General features: G+C 42.6%; 1 long non-coding RNA gene across 6 annotated transcripts in view; it reads right to left on the reverse strand.

Moving 5' to 3' along the window:
- The window catches only part of LOC104140030 (uncharacterized), a 163,332-nt gene that overhangs the window by 51,325 nt on the left and 91,247 nt on the right, over nucleotides 1-20,760 (reverse strand). The window contains exon 10 of one of the 6 annotated variants that reach the window (XR_693209.2): nucleotides 10,189-12,120. The exons of the other annotated variants lie outside the window; for them this stretch is intronic. This is a non-coding gene — a long non-coding RNA (uncharacterized lncRNA). Of the gene's footprint in view, nucleotides 1-10,188; nucleotides 12,121-20,760 lie in introns of those variants that run through there. 6 annotated transcript variants of the gene reach the window in all.

The raw sequence follows: 20,760 nt of genomic DNA on the forward strand, positions 1-20,760 counted from the left end.
ACCCCCTCTCCGCCACCGGGAACCCACCTGCGTGAGCTGGCCTCACTGGAAACATTTGCCATCATAGCGAGAAGGAGAAACCATCCAAGGCTGTGATTTAATGAATTCAATGTACTTATTGACATGGAATACAGAGAGATTCTCCCCTAATAAAGATGTATTTCCTTTTGGCATTTTAATATTATTATTATTATATTTTTTAAAATATTTCTAAGCTATGCTAGTGTTAAATTTATCAAAGAGGAAAAATCAATTCTACTGAGAGCATTCATCACCCAGTCCATTTGTTCATGTTGGCCTGAAACCTTAAGCACTGTGTAAAGTCAGGCTAGGAAAACGCCGGTTATTCACCCCTTTCATAGACTTTTTCCCCTTCCATCTTCCTTGCTCTTTATCAGGTTGCCTTTTTTATTATTATTATTTTTAAACTAGTTTTGTAAAAAAAAAAAAAAAACCTTCCTTAATAAGCGCACAACGATATGTAAGCTTCTAGAGGGCTACAGCCCATTCCTGATCTACGCATGCTTTATAGTCATTGAAGCAATTCAAGCTTGGGATGCATAGGCAGCTCCGTTGTCAAAAAAGAGCTGGCCAACCCATTTTCTATGCTATTTTAAAATGTTATTGGTTTACGGTGTCCAGAAAGAGAAGTCACGCTCAGCATGTTACTACAGCACGTGCCAGTAAGATGCACAGCAAAAACTGGAAAACACATTGAAACGCACTTGAAGTTGCTGACATTAAAATGCATAAGGGGAGAGGGGAAGAGAAAGCCCAGGCCAAAACACGTCAGTGGTTTCCCAGCCCTAGAGCGCAGAGCAGACAAGCCGTTGCGGTCGCTGCGGTCTCTACGTAGACGTCAGGAGCTGCCATGTCGCAAAGAAATAGAGCGCGCAGCCTGGACACAGGCTCTGGAAAACACTGCGCCCTTCGGACCTCAAGTTTTCACATGTCCTCTTGAAGGCCGGAGGCAGCCGCAGCTTCCCTACCCCTCCGAAGACGTGAAGAAGTCCCCCTTGCTGTCCTCCTCCATTTGAAAGTTTTTTGAAAATTTGGCTTAGCCTAGCCTGTGCACTGGTGAACAAAAGCCAGGATTAGCATTTCAAACGACCCTGTATTTCTGGCCCTTACTTCTACAGGGCGCTTTGTGCTTCAAGGTTTCGAAAGGGCCCATGGGGGTCCATGGGGGTCCATGGGGGATGGAGGGGAGAACATCAGCCCTCGCCCATCCTGGGGGAGGCTCTGTTTTCTCATTATCTCTGGTGTCTTCTCTCGTCTGATTTAATCAATAGGCATATTATATGTTGACAGTCAGCACCTCTGTGTCAGAGCTAACAATAAATCAAATCGGCACTATAAATACACTGAAGATTATACAGGTCTTCCCAGGTTTTGCTGCCAAGATAAAAATTCCAGCAGTGACAGCTGAGGGGCCGCAGTTTGTCAAAGGCGGCGTATCAGCGATGTCAATTCTGGGGAATGGAATTAGCAAGGCTTAAAAGAAAAAAAAATTGGGGATTGGAAAGAAAAAAAAAAATCTTGGCCTGCTAACCTAACTATTGTGAAAATACTGACTCCTACCGTAACTGTAGAAGTTTTCAGAAAAAAAAAAAAAAAACCACTTTGGAGAACAGAGCATCAATGCTAGTGACAAAAGCAAAAGATTCCAAGAAACATTAGACGTGCTGGAATAACAGCCAAACCTTGGTTCCCAAAGAGTAATTCTAGTCAGGTAACTTCAGCCGAGATTTTTCAAGTTAACAGCTGAGTTACGACATAGGATTTCCAGACAGATTTAGAGGTCAATTTTCACACTGACATGATGCTGAGTCACTGTTATGAACGTCTAAGGAAAGTAATGTTATATTTAACATTTATCATGGGATACCGCTATACTCTTGATCAAGATAGAAAAATGCTCTGTATAGAAAAAGTTTTAACATGGTTTTTCTGTGATAAGCAAGAATTAGTTCTACAGAAAACACATTTTTTGTCGTCAGAAATCACACCACTGGAAAGTCTCTAAGTATCCCCGTTCTCCACCTGCAGATTTTCCATACTGATACTTCTTGCCATTCCTTAAATATTGTATTCTTAATTATCATAATTATTTTAACAGAAACAACAAAGTGTTTTTAAAAAATAATGCAAACTAAAAGAACAAACACTGAACTCAAGTCCAGCACAGAGAACCCTGCGTCTCCTGGGGAACAGTACCGAAGCCTGCCCAGGAGCGGAAACGTGGAAGTTGCTCTACTCACGTTCCAGACCTGTTTGTAGATCCTGGAAGTTATTTAGGGTCAAACTTTACTTGCCTTTCTCACGCGGGGAATCTTGGTAACAAATCACAGGGATAACTGCAGCACTAATTGTTTGATGGAAACAACCCGCCAGACGAATTATTCAGCGTGCCTTGCCTTCAGGCTATCCCGCTGCGCACGAGAAGGACCCTGAGTAGGGCGACGACGCAGCCCGAGCCTGAACCGCGCCAAAGCTCCGCGTCCGGCTGGAAGGCATGGAGAGCGTAACACGTTTCCCTCCATGAAATTTTGACTTACATAAGTTCGCGGCTGGCAAGAAAAAAAAAAAAAAACCAAAAAAAGGAAGCAGGTGGAAAAGCACTATAGCTTACGGACGAATCTTGTACTTACATGACACTGTATGCTTTTGCAAATACTTAATGTGGTTTCAATTTTCAGATTATTAAAAATATTCTTCTCCTCCCCCCAAGACTATTCCTTGCATGTGTTATTTTTAAAGCGACTGTTACTATTCACCTATTAAGACACCTACACACACAGCTAATGCAAGAAGCCTGGTGACATAAGATTATAATATTAGCATACAAGGCTTCTCATGTATAATTTATACGTACTGTGGTTTAAGCTATTTTTCCCCCTTCTTGGACGCTAGGCATAGTATTCAATTTCAGCTAATCCTTTCATCTTTTTTCAATCTAGATTGTGAAGGTCAAACTGAATGCAATACTCCTTATAAAACCGGAACCAAGGTCAGCCTTTGAATTTTACGATCAAAATTTCCCTCAGGAGGGTGAAGCAGGAGGAAGCAATCAGTTCACCTCCTAAAACTAACCTGAGCTAATTACTGAACCCTTCCATGCTAAAATGCCTACATTTAAAAATAAAATAATATTTGTCTCATATTTTTTACAGGCCCAAGAGCAAAGCCAAAGAAATCACCTAGAGCGTGTGACGGGAGCTGCCCTCCACAGTTTATCGTAGGGGATTTGAAACAGAAGCTCTATCTGTAAGTGCCGTAAAACCAGTCCTTCTGCCTTTATCTGATTGCCTTTGCCTGAAGGGCAGATGGATACACTGATGGGCCACGCGTGGCAAAACGTGTGCAAAAACACTGCATACAAATACGGCGTTGCATACCCTCTCCCTGGTTTCTTCAGAGGGAGAAGCATCCTCCCTACGTTTTTTCCCCTCTCCGAGCTGACAAAGTTTGAGAGGTGAAGGATCAAAGTGCTTCCGACATTTGAAAATTTCCCTCAAATTGCTTCTTTTAATTCCCAGCCTCCAGCTACACACAGATGCATAGGCAATGAAATGGAAAAGACCTATTAGGCTGCCTCGCGCACTTCTCCAGGCGCAGCCCGTTGCTTGCATATTTATGCGCAGGCACCGGGGTGCTGGTGGCGGCACTTTTTTTTTAACATCTCCCAAGCTTGCAATTGCCTGCACCGAGCTGCTCCTTGATCAGCGACTGGATCGTTTCTGTGCGTAATTGCAATTCCTGGGTGAAAATAGAAGGGAAGAAACCAGGGGGGTCTCCAGGCGTGCGCGTGTGATTGAGAACGGCTCCGAACTCATGTGCCCGTGCCTTCGGCTTGGTCTTGCTTAAAACGACTTTACAAGCCCCATCCCTTTGGCAATTATTTCACAGCCTGACAGATGCCAACGCACATGCGTGCAACACGCGTGCTTCAGGTGTCGCAAGGCAAAAACTGGAACGGGCTGAACAGGGAAGGCCACGTTAGCCTCGACGGGGCCATCGCACGCGAGACGACGGACTCACAGCGCGGGGAGGTCGGGGACGTTGGGACCAGGCTGCAGCTCCCAAACCGGTGCTAGAAGCACCTCGCAGGATGGGGAGAGGAGCGCGAGTCACTAGAATAAGGGAGTGCATTTCTCAAAGTAGCTGGAAATAGTTTTTTTTACAAGCAAGTATATGAAAACGGATAACAGCGTTGCTCAGAACTCTCTTTTTCTCTCAAAATACAGTTTTCTGGGGGGAAGCTCTTTGGCCAAGTCGCTCACCTCTTACGAACGCCACCGCCAATACTCGCTGTAAACCACCCTCATTCAGTGGACACCGCGCAGGGAAAATAGTGCATTAGGAAGCAGTCAAGTGGTAAATTTAAAGTTGCAGATTACTTTATTTTTCTGAAAGCCACTTTCAGTTTGCAAAGGTTTGGGAAGCTAGACTTACAAAGCAACTTTGCCTCCAAAGGTGCTGTCAGGGCAGTGCTCGTATAAACTGTCCTTAGACGTGGTATAGGAAGACTATGAGGACCTGTCTATTTAGAAATACTCTTAGCATATCAGCAATGAATAAAACATAGCATTTTGTGTGTACGTTATATCCTGTAGCATGACTAATCTCGCAATACTTCCTGGCCTTTTCTAAATTCAGAAAATTAGTGGATTAGCTCAGCTTGCCATTAATAAAAGATAGATCCTGTTACCTGAAGACTCACTTTAAAAAAAAAAAATCAGATAGATGTTTCTGAAAGTTATTTTTCTTGGTTATAGTCTCTGCCTATAACAACAGTTTCTGTAAATTCAGTGGCTTCATACTACAACCCTTTTTTTCTGTGCGCGCGATCATTTAGCACTCTCTTTGTCAGTAGTCTAAGAAAGACCAAAGACTACGAGGACCCTCAGTCCTCATGTTAATCAATCTTCTAACTGGAACCGCTTGACTCATCTAAACTGGCACTTTATGAACCCACTTTGTTAGTTTGTTCTGGGACTACGTTACAGGTACCTTCACTTCCGCTGTGGCATTCAGAGCTTCTTGCAACATTTTTTTTCGCTTCTTGGATAACAACGTTTGCCCAAACGGGTTCTCTACATTAAGGATCGCTTCTCGAGGATGCAGCCCAAGATCCTCCAGCACTAACTGAGAAGGTGATGATGTCTCCTGCGATTTGAAAGTTGGATAAACTACAGTTTTAAAAGGGGAGAACGGAAGGGCCACAGACAGAGTTCTGCTTTATCAGCCGCAAAGGGTGAGTATGTCATCAGCTTAGTTTGCAAAATCTCTGGGGAAAGGGCTGTAACTTTGCTCGGCAGTTGTATGCTCCCCGGCACGAGCACTCCTGCTGCCTGCTCAGATGCCTAGGCATGACAACAACATAAGCGAGGAACAAAATAAAACCTTAGTGCCCAGTGATATGAGCAGAAAACAAAAATAGAAGCATCGCAGACACACACTCCTGCACGCTCCTCAGGATGCAGGGAAACCGCACCGCAGGTACTAGTGCAAACACGGCAGTTTAGTTGCCAAGCAACCCTCTTATCTTCCAAAATGCATGCTCAAGCAACTACAAAATCAGCTGTTCAAAGTAACCGGAAAACAAAAACAAGGTGTATTTGCATCATCCTAGTCTGCTAAGCAAAGTGCAGGCAAAGAGAAACCTAAACCCCAGCCACGGCTTTCTGAACACAATAAATGAAAGTCACAGTATTAGCTACATGCAATCCCCAGGACCTCCAATCCACATTTTGCTCGTCATGTGAACAAGTAATTCAGGTGCCAAAGGGAAGAGGGCTCCCCGAAACGCCCTTGGGAAAGGGGGGGACACCTGCCCCGCGCAGGTACCCGGCGCTCCCTGCAGCACCAGGCACCCAGCTCCTCCCCAGGAACCGGGGCACCAAACGTCGCATCGCGTTACTCCAGGGCAGAAGTCAGAGGAAACATCGCTATTATTGATCAACGCTAACATTAGCGATATCGATCAAATAGTCACAAATTTGCATAGGCGTTTCTAAAGTTTCACACGAATTTGATTGTAGGCACAATATTCAAACGTCAAACATCCCAGTAGTTACTTTCTGAGGCTTGTTTTATATTTTGATGACTATGGTTCAGTTATGTTTGCTTCCTGTACCAGGCCAAACGCAGTCTGTCGAGAAATCAAGCGTTGCGTCTTTAATCCCATCGCTCGTGTTTGCTCACCTATTCGGCATCAGAACTGAACAAAAATGCCAGCCTAACCCCACGAACTCTAGTAAAGTATTTGCAGAATTCTCAATTATTTCCTGTAATTTCCTATTGTTTTATCCCAAACATAAAGCATTTGTGCACGTTTGGATATGTGCGGGTCATGATGTTAGCATAGGCATCCTGAATGGTAAGGACACCCCTGGAGAGAAGGCTGTTTACTGTATACAGGGACACAGAATATAAAATCAAGGAGCTTCTGCTGAGAGAGGGAAGAAAAGAAAAAAAAAAAGTTCCCCTCATCTTTCCCCCAAAACAGTGATTTTCCTGTTAGGAAGACTTTTAATCAAAACCAATTTACCGCAGATTAGAGACAGCATGGGGAGTACAAGAGCTCCAGAGAGTGGGTAAATTATTATATAATATTTCTGAAATGCTCTGATTGAAGGTTTGATTTTTTTTTCTGTTTTTAAGGACAGAATCTTTTAAGCTATAATCAGTCTCTGTCACCGTGCTCGTCCATAATACTGTGTCTTTCACTAATCTTATTTTCCTGTCTCCCTGTTTCGCCTTGCTTTTGAAATGTTATCTTCTCTAGAATAATAAAGATATACCTCCTGAAGGCCTTTCTCCTCTTTTTCAAACGTATAGTTTGTAGCAAAGTTCTGGTATGGGAAAGTAATTGAATGAGAGGGAGCTGGAACTGGGAGAGGAAAACGGGGGACTGCTGCATACACCGCAGATTCGGGGCGCGATCCCACGCCCTGGGGATCCCTGCGCGGGGGTCTGCGGGCATCAGGAGATGACAACCTCGACTGTCGGGAAAAATCTTCCCAACAAGTGTTTAACTCTCCATTTGACTTGCATTTCAAGGGCTGAAGCTAAATATTAAAAAAAAAAAAATCTGGATTTTGGTTTCATTACAATCTCAGACTAAATTTATTAAGAGTGATCCTGAATCTCATGAATTTTTCAGGGAAATCAGCGGTGATTTATGATTTTTCCACAAACTCCATACAAAACTCTTGTTTGAAGCCCTTTTCTTCTTTTGGTGCAGCCACCACAAAGCAGGACTGAAGCTCCAGGCAAAGCCTGCGGGTTCACAGCCATTCGGCTCGGTACTGACGGTTATATCCCCATAATCCTGTTCATAGTGCAAAGCCACAAAAATGCTACAAGAAATATTTGTGCAGTCCACAACATATCTTCAACCAATTTATCTTGTTATTAACTGCAAATAAAAGCTTGAGCAATGGATCTGTGGATATGAGTCTTCAAGAAGAGGCCCATAGAAAACACCTACATAAATCCTGCTACTTTATGCAGATACCTGCGTTCTCATGAAGTTTGAAAACTTCCAAGTTTTCTGCTCATAAGACCTCCCTGTTCTAGAGCTCATAGCAAATCAGGTCCCCCCAGGACATACTTTTCTCTCTCCATTTTCCCCTGCAGTAGGACCATAAACCAGGTACCTCTCCAACCTAAAATAATCAGTAGTGTCACACTGGTCTTAATCAACTCTACACTTTCTGTTCATGTAATCCATTCATAATTAACTTTTTAGCCACTTAATTTCTGCAACTCTGCAGTCCTACTTTTTGGAAACATGTTTCCAAACGCTGGCCAGTTCCAAATGAGGCCAGTTTCAATGCTTTAAATGCTCATTGCCCTGTCTACGCTGAATAACTCAATTCTGTCCATAGATTAAGCTTTTACAGTTTCTGCAATAATATACTGAAGTCATTTAACTGGCAAGCCCCAGCCCTGGAGGAAAGGAACAGAGGTGGAGACTGAGGAACTAAGTCCTTCGCTTCGTCATGTTCAGGGTAGAGGAAAAGATCTCGTTTCTCCCCATCCCACGCAGTTCACTCCTTTTTCCTCCAATAAACGGAGGAAAGATCTACTGTGACAGATTTTTTAAGACCAGAAGCATTTCACATTCCTCCCAGTTCCAGGCAGTCTCTGCCTAGACATTAAACATTAAAGGTTTTATATGCTCTCATTTGCTTAATGTGTCCCTTTATTGCTACACTTGAACCAAGCATCACCCTTGCAACATCTCCCCACGATTAGAAGCCCTCAGTCTGCTATCCACCTGTCTGCCATATTCCCAATTTTCTTTTTATCCTCTTTTTTTTTTTTCCTGTTTGAGTTGGGGTTTTTTCTGCTATCTCCTTGGCCAACAGAGTTTAGGTCAAAACTTCTGTGGGTCTTCTCCAACAATCAAACCTCAGTCTTTAGAATCAATTGTTTTGCCCAGTTTTATGCTCCCGCATCATTTTATCATATTTCTAGGTCTGGCTCGCGAGAATAACGACTCAAATGCAAAACCCTAACTGTGCCAAAACATTTTATTTCTCTTTAATATCGTGTGCTTTCCTGTGAAAAGGAGTTGCCAATTTTACGGCCAAGCTCCAGGAACTCAGAGCCCAACGTAGACAGTGATCATTTTTAAAAGTCCCCAGAGTCTTCTGTGGATTATGAGTGCAAATACATTATTCAAGACGGTGAAATAATCTACAAAAGTTCCTCGGGATAAGAGACTGAGAGGCTAAAAAAGGCTCCAGCTGAAAAAGATACGTTCTCTGCATCACGCAGAGGAGTCAGCTATCACTAGCGGACAAAACACCACCGCCACACATAAGTCGGTTTAAGTGTGCTATTACTCTGCAGTACTTCTCACAAGGTGTCTGTGCTCACTCTCATCACATATTTATTTGTTATCCTCCTTAATAAAATAAGTAATTTTAAAAACAGCAGTGTAATAAGCAAGATGGGGGAAAGCCTCATTTAGAGCATCTCTACGTTCCTTTCAAGCACAGTTGTCATTAATGATCTATAATACTATCAATAAAATCAACTTAGTTACAGTGCTCTGTCAAGATGTTTAGTACTAATATAAATATTATTGGTACTAAAATTATTTTTATGAGCTAAGAACATTACAAACTAAGATCATTCCATCAAAAAAATATAGTCCATTATTAAAGTACAACGATAATATCTGCCTCAAACTGCGTTTTCAAATATTAATTTTCTAAGGCAATATACCCAACTTTCACTTAGACAAAACTGGAAAACACAATTTGTCATTTCGGCAATAAAAGTAGATGTGGCTACATTATTCTTATGTTGCAAATGTGTACTACTCCATTATGCAGAACTTGCAGAGAGAAGAATCACAAGTCGTTATTACTCCTGAATGTTTTAATGAGCACTTCTTTCATGGGGAAAAATATAGCTGTAGCTATTTCTGTAGTATACAGGATGTGCATTATCTTCCCAGCTAATACTCTGCATGATGATACCATGAATATACATACTGTAGATACATTTGGCATTAACCTGCATTTGCTTTATGGCAGAAGTTATCTCGCATCCTCACTACTACCATATGCTTAAATTAAAAAAATATGAAGGACTTAAAATCACAAATGTCTCAACAATATTTGAAACCATATGGCACAAATATATTTCTTGTCAGCTATTTACTCCATGCATCCCTACACTGACAATCAACCTTGGAAAGACAGAGCAAAGCATATGTTGTAAGAGAGAGGAGCTGGACAGCGTATGACGTTTGCTTTGCAAAGAAGTATGACAGCGTAGCGTATTACTATTGTATGGTCCAATCATCACACACATTTCAGAGAAACGGTGAAAGAGAAAAGAACAGGCCAAGAGGTTTTTCAGTCGGCATATGCATTAGGAAAATAAAAAAACCACACACACTAACGGGATAACAGGATGTCAGAGAAACTGAAGACGCACGTTTAGTTCTTCTGCCTCGTTGCTGGCGAATCATGACTCGAAAGCAGAGGTAACAGTACAGGTGGAAGGAGATTTAGATGAAAACTTCCCAGAACAGCAGTAAGTTTTTGAGGAAACAAACAAATCATCATCTACTTCCATGCTGAGACCAAAAAAGAAAAAAAAACTCAAAGTAAACAATCAGTCTAAAAATCAGGGGAAACTTGGTGCTGGTAACATGATTAAAATATATATATATATATTTATCCATATCCATATGTATTATAGATTTATTATTCATATGTAAACAATCGCAATTGACACTTTCCAGTTGTTTCACAGATATGTGCTGGCCAAAGCACAAGCAAAAGAGGAATCGGTTCATGGGCTTGTCAGTACGCCCAGCAGCACAGAAGAGCGAAGCACTAATACACTTCTGCTTGTTTTCACAGTTTGAATCTCTCTGCACCGTCACTCAGTTTCATAAATAAACCATGCACGCATAATAGTTATTCAAATATTTTTCTGATGATAAGGATGAAAAAGATCCAAAACAAAAGGCAAAAAAGAAAATATATCAAAGCAATGGACTTCTATAGGCCATTTTTTAAAAGCAAAGTACAAAATAAAGAAACACTTAAGCAAAAACTCCTGTACACTGAAGATCTAACCTAAGTGATCTGCAGACATTTAGAGCCAGGTCCCCATTTGGACACTGCACCCCCATGAAAATCAGTTCAGATTTCCAAACAGCTCTGCAGTGCTGGTCACACTGTCCAGGGAGAAGTAAGTTTTGGACATGTCTTGCTTTATTGGAAAGTAAGATAAATTCCTTAAAAGCTTGGACTAACACTGCAAGAGCTTCCCCCGACAAAGCCAGAGCAACCTGAACACCTGCACGAGCCTCGAGTCTTTTCAGCAAGGCAAAGGACCGGCAGCCAAGTCGTCCAAAGCTCCGGCAGCAAGCTACACCTCTGGCTAATTTATGAGTGAGCAAATAAATGCTTTGACAATAAAACCCACATGAGATCATTAAGAGAGATTTATACCCACTAGGGAACAATTTTTAAAGACATCAGGGTTTAGATTAGCCCACAGACTCATCCTTCAGCCATTTTTACAAAAACAGCCAGCAATGTTTTATCCCGTTGTGTCCGTGGAAGAGGGTCAGATATGCCCAGGACTCCTGGTCTCCTTTCCATCTATCTTCTGATGACCGTAAATGGCTAAACCCAAAAGCGTGCTATTAAAGTAACATGAAGGTGATTAGCTATCTCTTGGCACTGACCGTTTATCCTTACTGCAAGGCCCAGAGACGTGGATGCACAGATCACACAGGAAAAACCTGATGGGAATTTTTAGGCAGAGAAGGAAAATAAGAAATAGAAACTCCGTGGAAAATACTTTGCAGCTGCTCACTTTTCTCTTCTGTCTGAATCTCTCATCCTCTGTGAACGAATCAAATGTTTATCTTGACATCACCTGGTAAAATAGAACTTACCCAAGACCCGAAACAATTTAAATGTCAATTCCTTTGGTTTAGCCAATAGATGCAAGACAAATTAGAAATACCATATACACAGTACCTCCAAGCCAGATATAAAGCCCTACAAACGCCACAAACACAGTTTCATATTTGTGCTTAAAAGCTAGTACACACATTATGTGTCTAACATTGCTTCCACATTGGCTGCACAGCCTGTCCCATAGCAAGCACCCACGCAGCCTTCGCTGAAACCAGCAGCACCACCAGTCCCTCGCAGTTAAACCCGGCAGGCAACCTGAAGGGAGATAGGAGCGGCTGCTCGCACCGGACGCGGTGGCGGTACCACTGTCCCCTCTCATAGACCGTAACAGGTTCAGGGCCTTAAATAATCCAGAATTGTGGACTTTGTGCTATGCAGCAGAAACTCGCAGCCCAGGAGGTGCAGGGACCAAGATGAGGGGTAGGGATACCTTGTCCTCCCAGGGCAGCACTGCGGTTATTGAAGCCCTTTTCCTTTGCCCTGGTGCTTTTATGCTGTACAAAGGAGGTCGGTCCTTGCTGGGCATCTCCTCTTGACTGCTCAGATCATCTGCAGACCTAAGTGCAGCATCCTCAGACAGTATCAACTCCATAGTGAGGGATTCCTGGTTAGTGAGGGATTTTCTAGGCTCAGTAAAGTGGAAACACTGATTCTGGATTGTATTGAAAAAAAAATCAAAAAAAAAACAACAAAAAGAAAACAAATAAGTTGTTTTAGAAAATTACTATCAGGAAAAAGAATGGCAATCTGTATAGAGATAGTGTTACAGTAAGGTTGAATAATACACTGCTGTCCCTTTGTTGTTTGGATAAACACCCTTTTGAAAATTGTTGGATTTATTCTGAACAAAACAGGAAAAGTGTCTGAAAAGCCTAGAAGATAGCAGTCAGACAGCTTTTGAGTTAAAAGCCACTTACAATGTTGACTTGTGATGTTGACTTTTGCCTATTAGTCGTCTTCCACCACCACTTGCTATTATTCCTTCAAACTGTCCATGGAGTGAAGCCTCCTCTGAAAATGAGTTGGCTTCCTCCAAGAAAAACATATGCTGTGCTTAAGCAGAGTTAATTATTTCTGTTATGAATTATCTGGGGCCCATATCTCCTCCCAGTAATTGATATGAGAGCTTGTCCATAGTTCCATCCACAGGGATGGGAGTTCAACATTGTCGGGACATGAAGGAACAGCCTGAATATCAAGTAAGAGAAATAAGATATAATTTTAATTTATTAGTGTTGTGATAAAAAAAAATAAGTAGCATGCTTATTTACAGCCTCTACAGAGGGACCGTGGAGAGAAGGTTATAGTGACCAAATTATCTTTTGAGTCAGATCCAAAAGGGGATTTTGAGGATCTGGAATAGGATCTTACATGCATAAACCCAAGCAGCCATTCTGAAAGTCCCTGCCGCGTTGCCACGTGCTCCTGCCAGGCCACGGGTTTCCAGCTCTCTAATCACCTGCAAGCTCCCCCGCCATCCTTACCAGGACACGCTCCAGTGTAACTGGGCTGAATGGCTCACGGCCAGGCTTATGCCTACTCCTGACCAAAAAGAGGAGTATACGTGTAAAAATTGTCAACAGCGCTTGCCTCTTAGGCATTTTCAGACAGTGCCCAACAGGAGCAACAAGCAAAGGTTTCATTCTCCTTTACAATGTTGGCTAGAAGAGAACATCTTCAAGTCATACAAAATACCCAGGCAAAGGGAGAAATTAGACCCGGGTCCTCAATCTCCTGGCATCTGAGCCATCCTGGGCCCACATCTTAGCCATTAAAGTATGACATAAAACATGCTCTTCCTCCAGCTCTGTCACCTTTGCCCAGTTATCCCCAAAACATATAAACCTCCAGAGAGGGATGAAGGCTGCACATGCCAAAGAAACAGAGGTTATGCCTCACTCCCCACTGAAAGCAGGACTTCCGCACTTGTCCACAGCCTACTCCTGCCAGACAGGCAGCGGCATGCAGAGCTAACTGATTTCAAATGGCGTGTTGACCAGCGACCTGACCCCTTTGGAGACACCTTGCATCGCCACATAGATGCCTGACTCAGGGTTGTGTTTTAGAAACCAAGCACCAGCTTTCGGATGCTCAAGACCTTCACTGACCTTATTCCTTCTGCCTTGGACAAGAAAAGAGAAACTACCAGAGATACTTCATGTGCAGACCTACAGTAATAGCTACACTGTGTTTTTCTTCAGGGATCTAAGCTTATTGGTCTTTACCACAATCAAGATACCCAATTAGCCGTGTTAAGATAATCAACACTAAAAACACAGTGTATAAATTTTGGCCTAACCTTGTACATCTGTACGCCTCCTCATTTTCACTGCCTCTCCAGAAGAAAGCACACACAGTTTAAACCCAACAAAATGACTGTGCTTTAGAATACTAATCATTCTGTTCTGCACTGCACAAGAAATGTGTAGTTTCCTGCAAAAATGACTTTCTTATGAGTCCTGAGTCTAAAAGACTGCAGATGTGTGTGAGCAAAAGCAGCTGAGGCTGCACAGCAGAACCAACTGGCAGTTGTCACCAGAGGCCAAAAGGGGTGGCTTGGACATTTTGCTCATGAAAGGTTGGAATAGTAAGATGATGAAATTTAGTAATGATATATTTGCATTTACTGTGTTTACACTGTCTACCTATTCGGAGACAAGGAAATGAAACCAAGAAGAAATGGGAATGCCTTAGAGGCGGAACTTCCCGTCGCCATTTGCTGTTGGAGGGCTCTCGCTAAGTGCAGCCCTGCTGGAGCCCTTACAGTCAGCAGATGAATAAAGACACTGTCCTGGACATCACGCTTTTAGTCAGCTCTGCTGAGCGGAAAAGGTCATCTTCGGTTCCCTTTTCAGCAACTTCTATGCAGAAAGTTTATTACTGTGAGTAAGCTACGTTCCTTGGAAGGAGAAGGAAACCAAAGCTCTTGCTTCCATGGGAACATGGTGGCAGGAGAGAAGCAAAGACGGAGAGAGATTTCTCATCAAAAATACAGAAAAGCTAAGTATTCCAGTAAAAGGCAAAGTATCTCATACTAATATCCCCAGCAGCTTTGCACTTGAAGAGGGACCTGTGTGGCCTGTTCTCTACCCTAGGCCACATAGCTCATACCTGGGCACCTACCGCGTTGTCCAGGGTCGGCTGGGTCTCCTACAAAGAAAGTGAGGGCAACAAAGAGCTGCAGCAGTCCTTCTCATACTGATATGTGTTTGTTTTTCTAGCCAAAAGCCAACCTTCAGGGAGGACAAAAATAAGGGTTAAAAAAAAAAAAACACTTCTCCAGTTAGCTTTGCTTCTAATTCAGGTGCACAGGACCCAGCTATATGCCATCTCCTCTGGTGCCTCCAAGAAACATTTGTGGATTTTGGCTCAAAAAGCAATCACTGAAGAAGACTCCAAGAGGAAACCTCTCTGTTCCAAAAAGCCATAGCAAACTCACTACTATGTGAGGAATGAGGTGAATAAACCAAAAGATAAGAAAAAGCCATTAGTGCTGAAGGATTTGAAAAGAGGGGAAAAACAGACCCTAGAACAGCCCATGAAGTAGCTCTTAGTTAGGCATGCCTGTGCTTCCTGCAGAAAATCAAGACGGTTGTGAAACGTAATTCAGGAAGTTGTTCTATACCTGTACTCAGATTCTGTTAACAACTCACTGCATGTAAAAGGTTTCCATTATTTGAATATACCAGCTTGACTCCAACAGCTCATGGCATATTATTATTGCCTACAGAAGTATCAGTTTGGAATAAAGAGGGTGTATGGGTTAACAAAACTCAGGTAAGATAAATAGATAACACATGTTACAGCTGTGATCGTAATTTAAAATACCAGTATGGACAATATTAGTAGCTTTTTCTCATAAATAATTCTATTTTGACGAAAATTTGTGATGTTGACGGTAGCTGTCATGAAAAGTACGTGAACAAGCTTCAAAATCTTATTTCTGTTAATAGGCCTACTGCATATATTCACTAGCTGATTGAATTAAAGTGAAAAACCTATAGCTACATTAAGAGTTTCACTTTCAGAAATCTAAAGAATACTTATGAACAGAGGAAAGAGTGAATTTAGTCAGGAGACGCACACTGGCATTTTTTCTAGCTGGACCAAAATCCAGTGAGAGTTAAAAAAAAAAAAAAGTTAACTGTGAAGCATAACTGCCATCTTGTGATTGAACATTGCAATTCAGGTAGTATGTGGGGGAACAAAATACTTGGATGTTATTTCCACCTCCCCTCCCAAGGCATCTTCACCTTTTGGAGAAGAGATTTGAAGGTGAATCAGTGATTCAGCCCTGTGGAGCTTCACAAACAAGTGATATAGGCTCCCAAATGAAACCAGGAAACCCATAAGCATTTTTGGTGCTCTAGGACTCTCCTGTTTAACAAACTTCTGAATCGGGACTGCATTTTCTACTTTACACCAAACCTCCAAGGTACCATTACCAAATTAAAAGAAGATATTTTCAGCATTTTCCCTTCCATACAAACATTTTCTGTACTTCTACATGAACATTACATGGCTACGCATGGGAAAAGATACTCCTTCCAGGTACATATGAGAGGACTAAGAAATTGCTGATGTGGTCAAGTACAGGATTTAAGGAAGATTATAGTCCTAGTATACACTATGAGAAATTTTACCAAAAGTTCAGGAAAGAGATTTCTGTATGTGTCACTGTACAGTAAAATCCCACGGATGCCTTAAATTATTGCAAAAGAAATTCTGCAGGACTTCTCATTTAAGCAAGCTTTGTACTGAAGATTTACATGAGAATAAGCGTTGCAGAACTTGATTTTCTCCTTTTAATAGGCATAACAGTTCTGCTGTCCAGCTTCAAATATCTGCATATGATCCGTCAATACAAGAGTAGTCACTATAAGTGAGGAAGAGAGGTGTAACAAGAAAGGGGAAATAAAGAGATGACAAATGACTAATTAATAAGGTTTTTTGCATCCCCTACTTCCTTTTGAACGCAACTTTTCTTACCCACACTGCAAATATTTCATTGTTAAGGTTTTATACTGAGAGGGGTGTATCAAAAGGACATCCTAGACAAAGCAGTAGCAAAAAACAAAAAGAAGTAAAAAACATGAAGGAACTTCTCTCAGAGTTAATTTGATTGTTTTAATAAGCTTTGGACATGCAGTTACAACCTAGAACTTCAAGCTGGTTGGTAAGCGCATGAAATATAAAAGTGCTTATTTTATCTCAGCAAGATATTCCTGCTGAAAACAGTCTTTATAAGCAGGCTCATTTTTTCCCTTGAAGATTGTAGTCATAAAATATCCCTGCAACAGATAACGTATCTGTATCATTTAACTTGACGTTGCAAAGATAAAAGAAAAACTTAATTAGAGTGGAGGGAAAAAAATAAACATACCTGGCACCAGTTCCCTTGTCTAGTTAGTGACAAAATTAATATTGGGGAGCTTTCTGTGGTGCCTTGCCCTCTATGTGCAATTCACTTCTGCTTTGACTCAGAGCCTGGAGGGAACAGGCATCTCCAACTTGGAGGTATTAAAAAGGCTCCTCGGCAAAGTTTGCCGAGTCAGAGGGCTGCTTTGAGGTATCCCAGTGGGCGAGGGCTTACTAAATCTTGAAGGAATAGGAAAAGAGGAGATGGGAGGACACCCTTTGTCCGAATCTCTTAAAGCCAGTCCTGCCCCCTTTGCTACATAGGCTCTCCTCCAGGCACTGCTTACCATCAGGGAGAGGGTAAACGTAAAGGGCAATCTTTAACGTAGCAGGGTGGACGGGAGAGTGGGATAACAGTGATTCGCCAAGATAGTCCAGATGCTAAGTTAAAAAACAGCACGTTTTTAGGCCCTTTCAAAAGGCTAAAGATGACATCTACATGCAAGAGAAACACTATTGTGACATGTATAATGAAGGTTAATAAAACATCAAAACATAAGAAAATGCACACCAAAAAAAAAAAAAAACAGAAACGATAGTAATGACCATGCCAATGAGAGCCCCCTGGTCTTTGCTGGGCAGTGCCACTGCATTGCAAGCTGTGAGGGTCTGCGTGACTGTTTGCGCTATTCTGCCCTGTTAGATACCTGGGTAGTCATTGCCTCCTACCTTGTTTCAGCCACTGCTCAGCTTTGCATCTTATTTCTGAAGACCAGTAGGGCTGGGGGTGCAGTGGCGACATTGTTTCGAGTTGGCCAGGGTTGCTAATGCAATGCTTTGAGGCAGAAGGTTATTTGCACTCCATTTCTTCATTGCTACTTGCTAGCTCTGGATGCTGAGCATGCCCCGCTCTCGCCAAGAATTACCTCCCCCCAACCTCAGACTCAGTCCACGTCCTGCTAAATTCACCGGAAAGACTCCCGTTCTTTTCACTGGGAATTGAATCAGACCCTTAAGTAGTTAAGAAGTCAACTTACATAAGTGAATAAATGACTAACCTAGAAACAAGTAGCATAAAGATTTTAGTAGGCCATGCATTTTGTGCAATATTAGTGGAACATATGATAGATGCCTCCTGGATGTGATATTTTAAATAGTATGATATTTAAAGTTATTTCATCAAATAAGTGATTACTAATTTGATAGTTCTGTTTTGTTAAGTCCAAATTAAACACCTGTATAAGCCCATGGAAACTCAAATTAATGCTGTTATAATTTTAGACTTTTAATATTAAAGTACGCTACCAGAGTGGCATTCAAATGTATTCTTTCACATACTTGAAATAGGCACACTTAGGCAGCTGGCACGTCAAAATGCAGCTTCCACAGGTTGTCTGGTTACAAGCTTTACTCGTCTGCCCACATATATGCAGAAGCATAAGCATTCTCCCCTCTCAGAAAAAATATGGAAATATTTGAAAGACCAATTTCATGCATGGTTGTGTGTGTTTCATTTGCATATTATATTTTAAATCACTATCCTAAACCAACTGAAAAGACTAATAGAAAGAAAAGGCAGAATTATAATTACTTTTGAAAACTTTTAGGCGGCATGCATTATAAAGAAGCATTAATTGCATGAGCGAATACTGCACAAAGGCTCCTTTCGTTCAGGGTGCAGAAGCAGTAGCACTCACATGAGAGAAACCCCCTCCGGATCTTATATTACTTACTTCCCCCCAGCCCCCCCACACCTAGGTCCAAGGTGCCATTTATTGCACGTTCTTCACACCGTTATAGTAATGAAATAAATATTCACGGGAGTACAACGCAATAGCGGCCCAAGTACTTTGCAAATACATACTGGTTTTTAAAACGCGCCTGTGTGACGAGCGGATACTTAGCAGGTGAGGGGCTGAAGCAGAGAGAGATTAAGGACAGAAGTACCTGCTAATTTTAGGTGCCTGGTTAGAGACACGGGACACGAATTGATGCGAGTATTTGGTACTTTACATAATCCAGCCCTGTTTCTCCTAGCGTGACTCATGGCTGCGCTTGGGCCCTGCTTGGATCTCTGAAGGGCTGTGCAAGTCCTGTCGGTTCAGCGACTGACACTTCTCAATGATTTCTTAAGCAAAAAAACAACAAACATACACCACCAACATCACCACAAACACACCGCACAACATCCACGAAGGGTTACTAACTGGGCTGGAAGGCTGGATCCACCATACAGCTGTCTGAGCATGAAATAATTGATACTTGTGCTGCTATGGCACATAGAGTTAGAAGGATGGAGCACATTGCCACCTGCTCGGTTGGAAGGAGATGAATAACAAGACACACAAGTCTCCATTTTCTAGTCATAGCCCTCAAGCGCTACTGGAGCAAGATTTTCCCGCTCATTTTTCCCAGTTACATCTCCTGCACCTCCAGACACCAATCACAGAAACTTTCTGCTCAAGAAGTTCAAGTTTTGCAGAGCGATATGCAAAACTCGAAACATAGCCCATCAATTTAGAAACGTCGGAAGGCATTTGACAGCATTGCTCCAAAGCTACCAGGCTGGCGGAGCTGCACCAGTTGCCAATTTGGGGGTCTCGTGTCTCGCTTCAGAGCGGGTCAGCCCCACATTGCCTTATCGCATCGAAAACGAGGATCGACTGAGGAACGCAGAAGAGGACAGAAGTATGGGGCTAAATGACACCCTTTAGTTTTTATCAGCATTGCACGACTAAGCAGCAGCCCCGTTTACATAGCTACGGAAGGGGTATGGCGTTTCTGCAGTTTTAGAAAAGCGTGCTTTGTTAGCAGCTGGGTAAACCCCGAACAACAGAAATAACACGTTGTGACAAGGTGTAATAAAGTAATCCCAGACTGCTGCACACATTTCTCTTTCCACTTCTTATCCTTAATGATTAGGTGACACCTGACAGCCAGATGCCTCATCATTTCTTGGCTCCAGAGCACCCGTTAGCGAAGCTACCTTTCATGCGGCGCTGGGCGAGACAGCCTTTGAAGCGAGCTTTTCAAATGCTCCGAACAGGAGTTTTAGCTGAACTGTGTGGTTCGTGCAGATTAAGTCACCCCTGTGCACAAGGCACTTAGCAATTAAAATACTCCATCAATCAAAGATCGGATACATCCGTTACACACCTTCACAAACATCGCAAAGAGGGGTTGAGGGAGCAACCACGTGCTCCTCGTTGCCTTTCTCATGCAGAAAGGGAGCCGAAAGCCAGCTCTGTTAGTGCGGGTTCCCTCCTTCGCGTCTGCCGGCAACGAGCGCCGATAGCCTTGTCACTTCCACTGCCTCTATCTGGAAGTTCATCGTTGCCCCTTTCATAACGCCTGACAGCCAGAAGTAATAGCGCTTTGCTTCCTCGAGTGCCGGGTGGTTCAGCTTGCTGCAAAGGCTGCTGTACACCCCGCGTACCAATGCGTACACGGGCCCAGCAATTTTCATTCGAAAAGCGGCAAAAACCCCACAGCTGTTCAGCCTCAAACCGCCGGCCCTGCCACAGTCACTCCCACGGTAGAGACCTGTGCTCTCCCAGCACAACAACAACAACGAAGTATAAAAAAGGCAAATCCTTTAACCAGCCGGCAACGTGAGGCTGTATTTGACGTGTTGGCTCCTAGCTAAATTAGCATTTTCCATCCCTACTGCTCACGTTCAGCTCAAAGCATTTATTCCAACGCCTGAAAATGTGAATTTTGGCCAATATTTACACTAAGATAACCTGCCAGTTAAAGCAACGTCTTCACGTTACCCCACGTGAAGCATGGGCAACATTAAAATGTGGCATCTGGGAAATCTGATTTTCCAAAGGCCTGAAGTATTTTTGTTCAGGTGAAACGTTTACTAGTCCCTAGCGCATCCAAGCATGGTGATTGCATCCCAACCCAAATCGACCTGCGAGGGCTCAACCCC

The sequence above is a fragment of the Struthio camelus genome, chromosome 9 (genome assembly GCF_040807025.1).
Source record: "Struthio camelus isolate bStrCam1 chromosome 9, bStrCam1.hap1, whole genome shotgun sequence".
Lineage (NCBI taxonomy): Eukaryota > Metazoa > Chordata > Aves > Struthioniformes > Struthionidae > Struthio > Struthio camelus.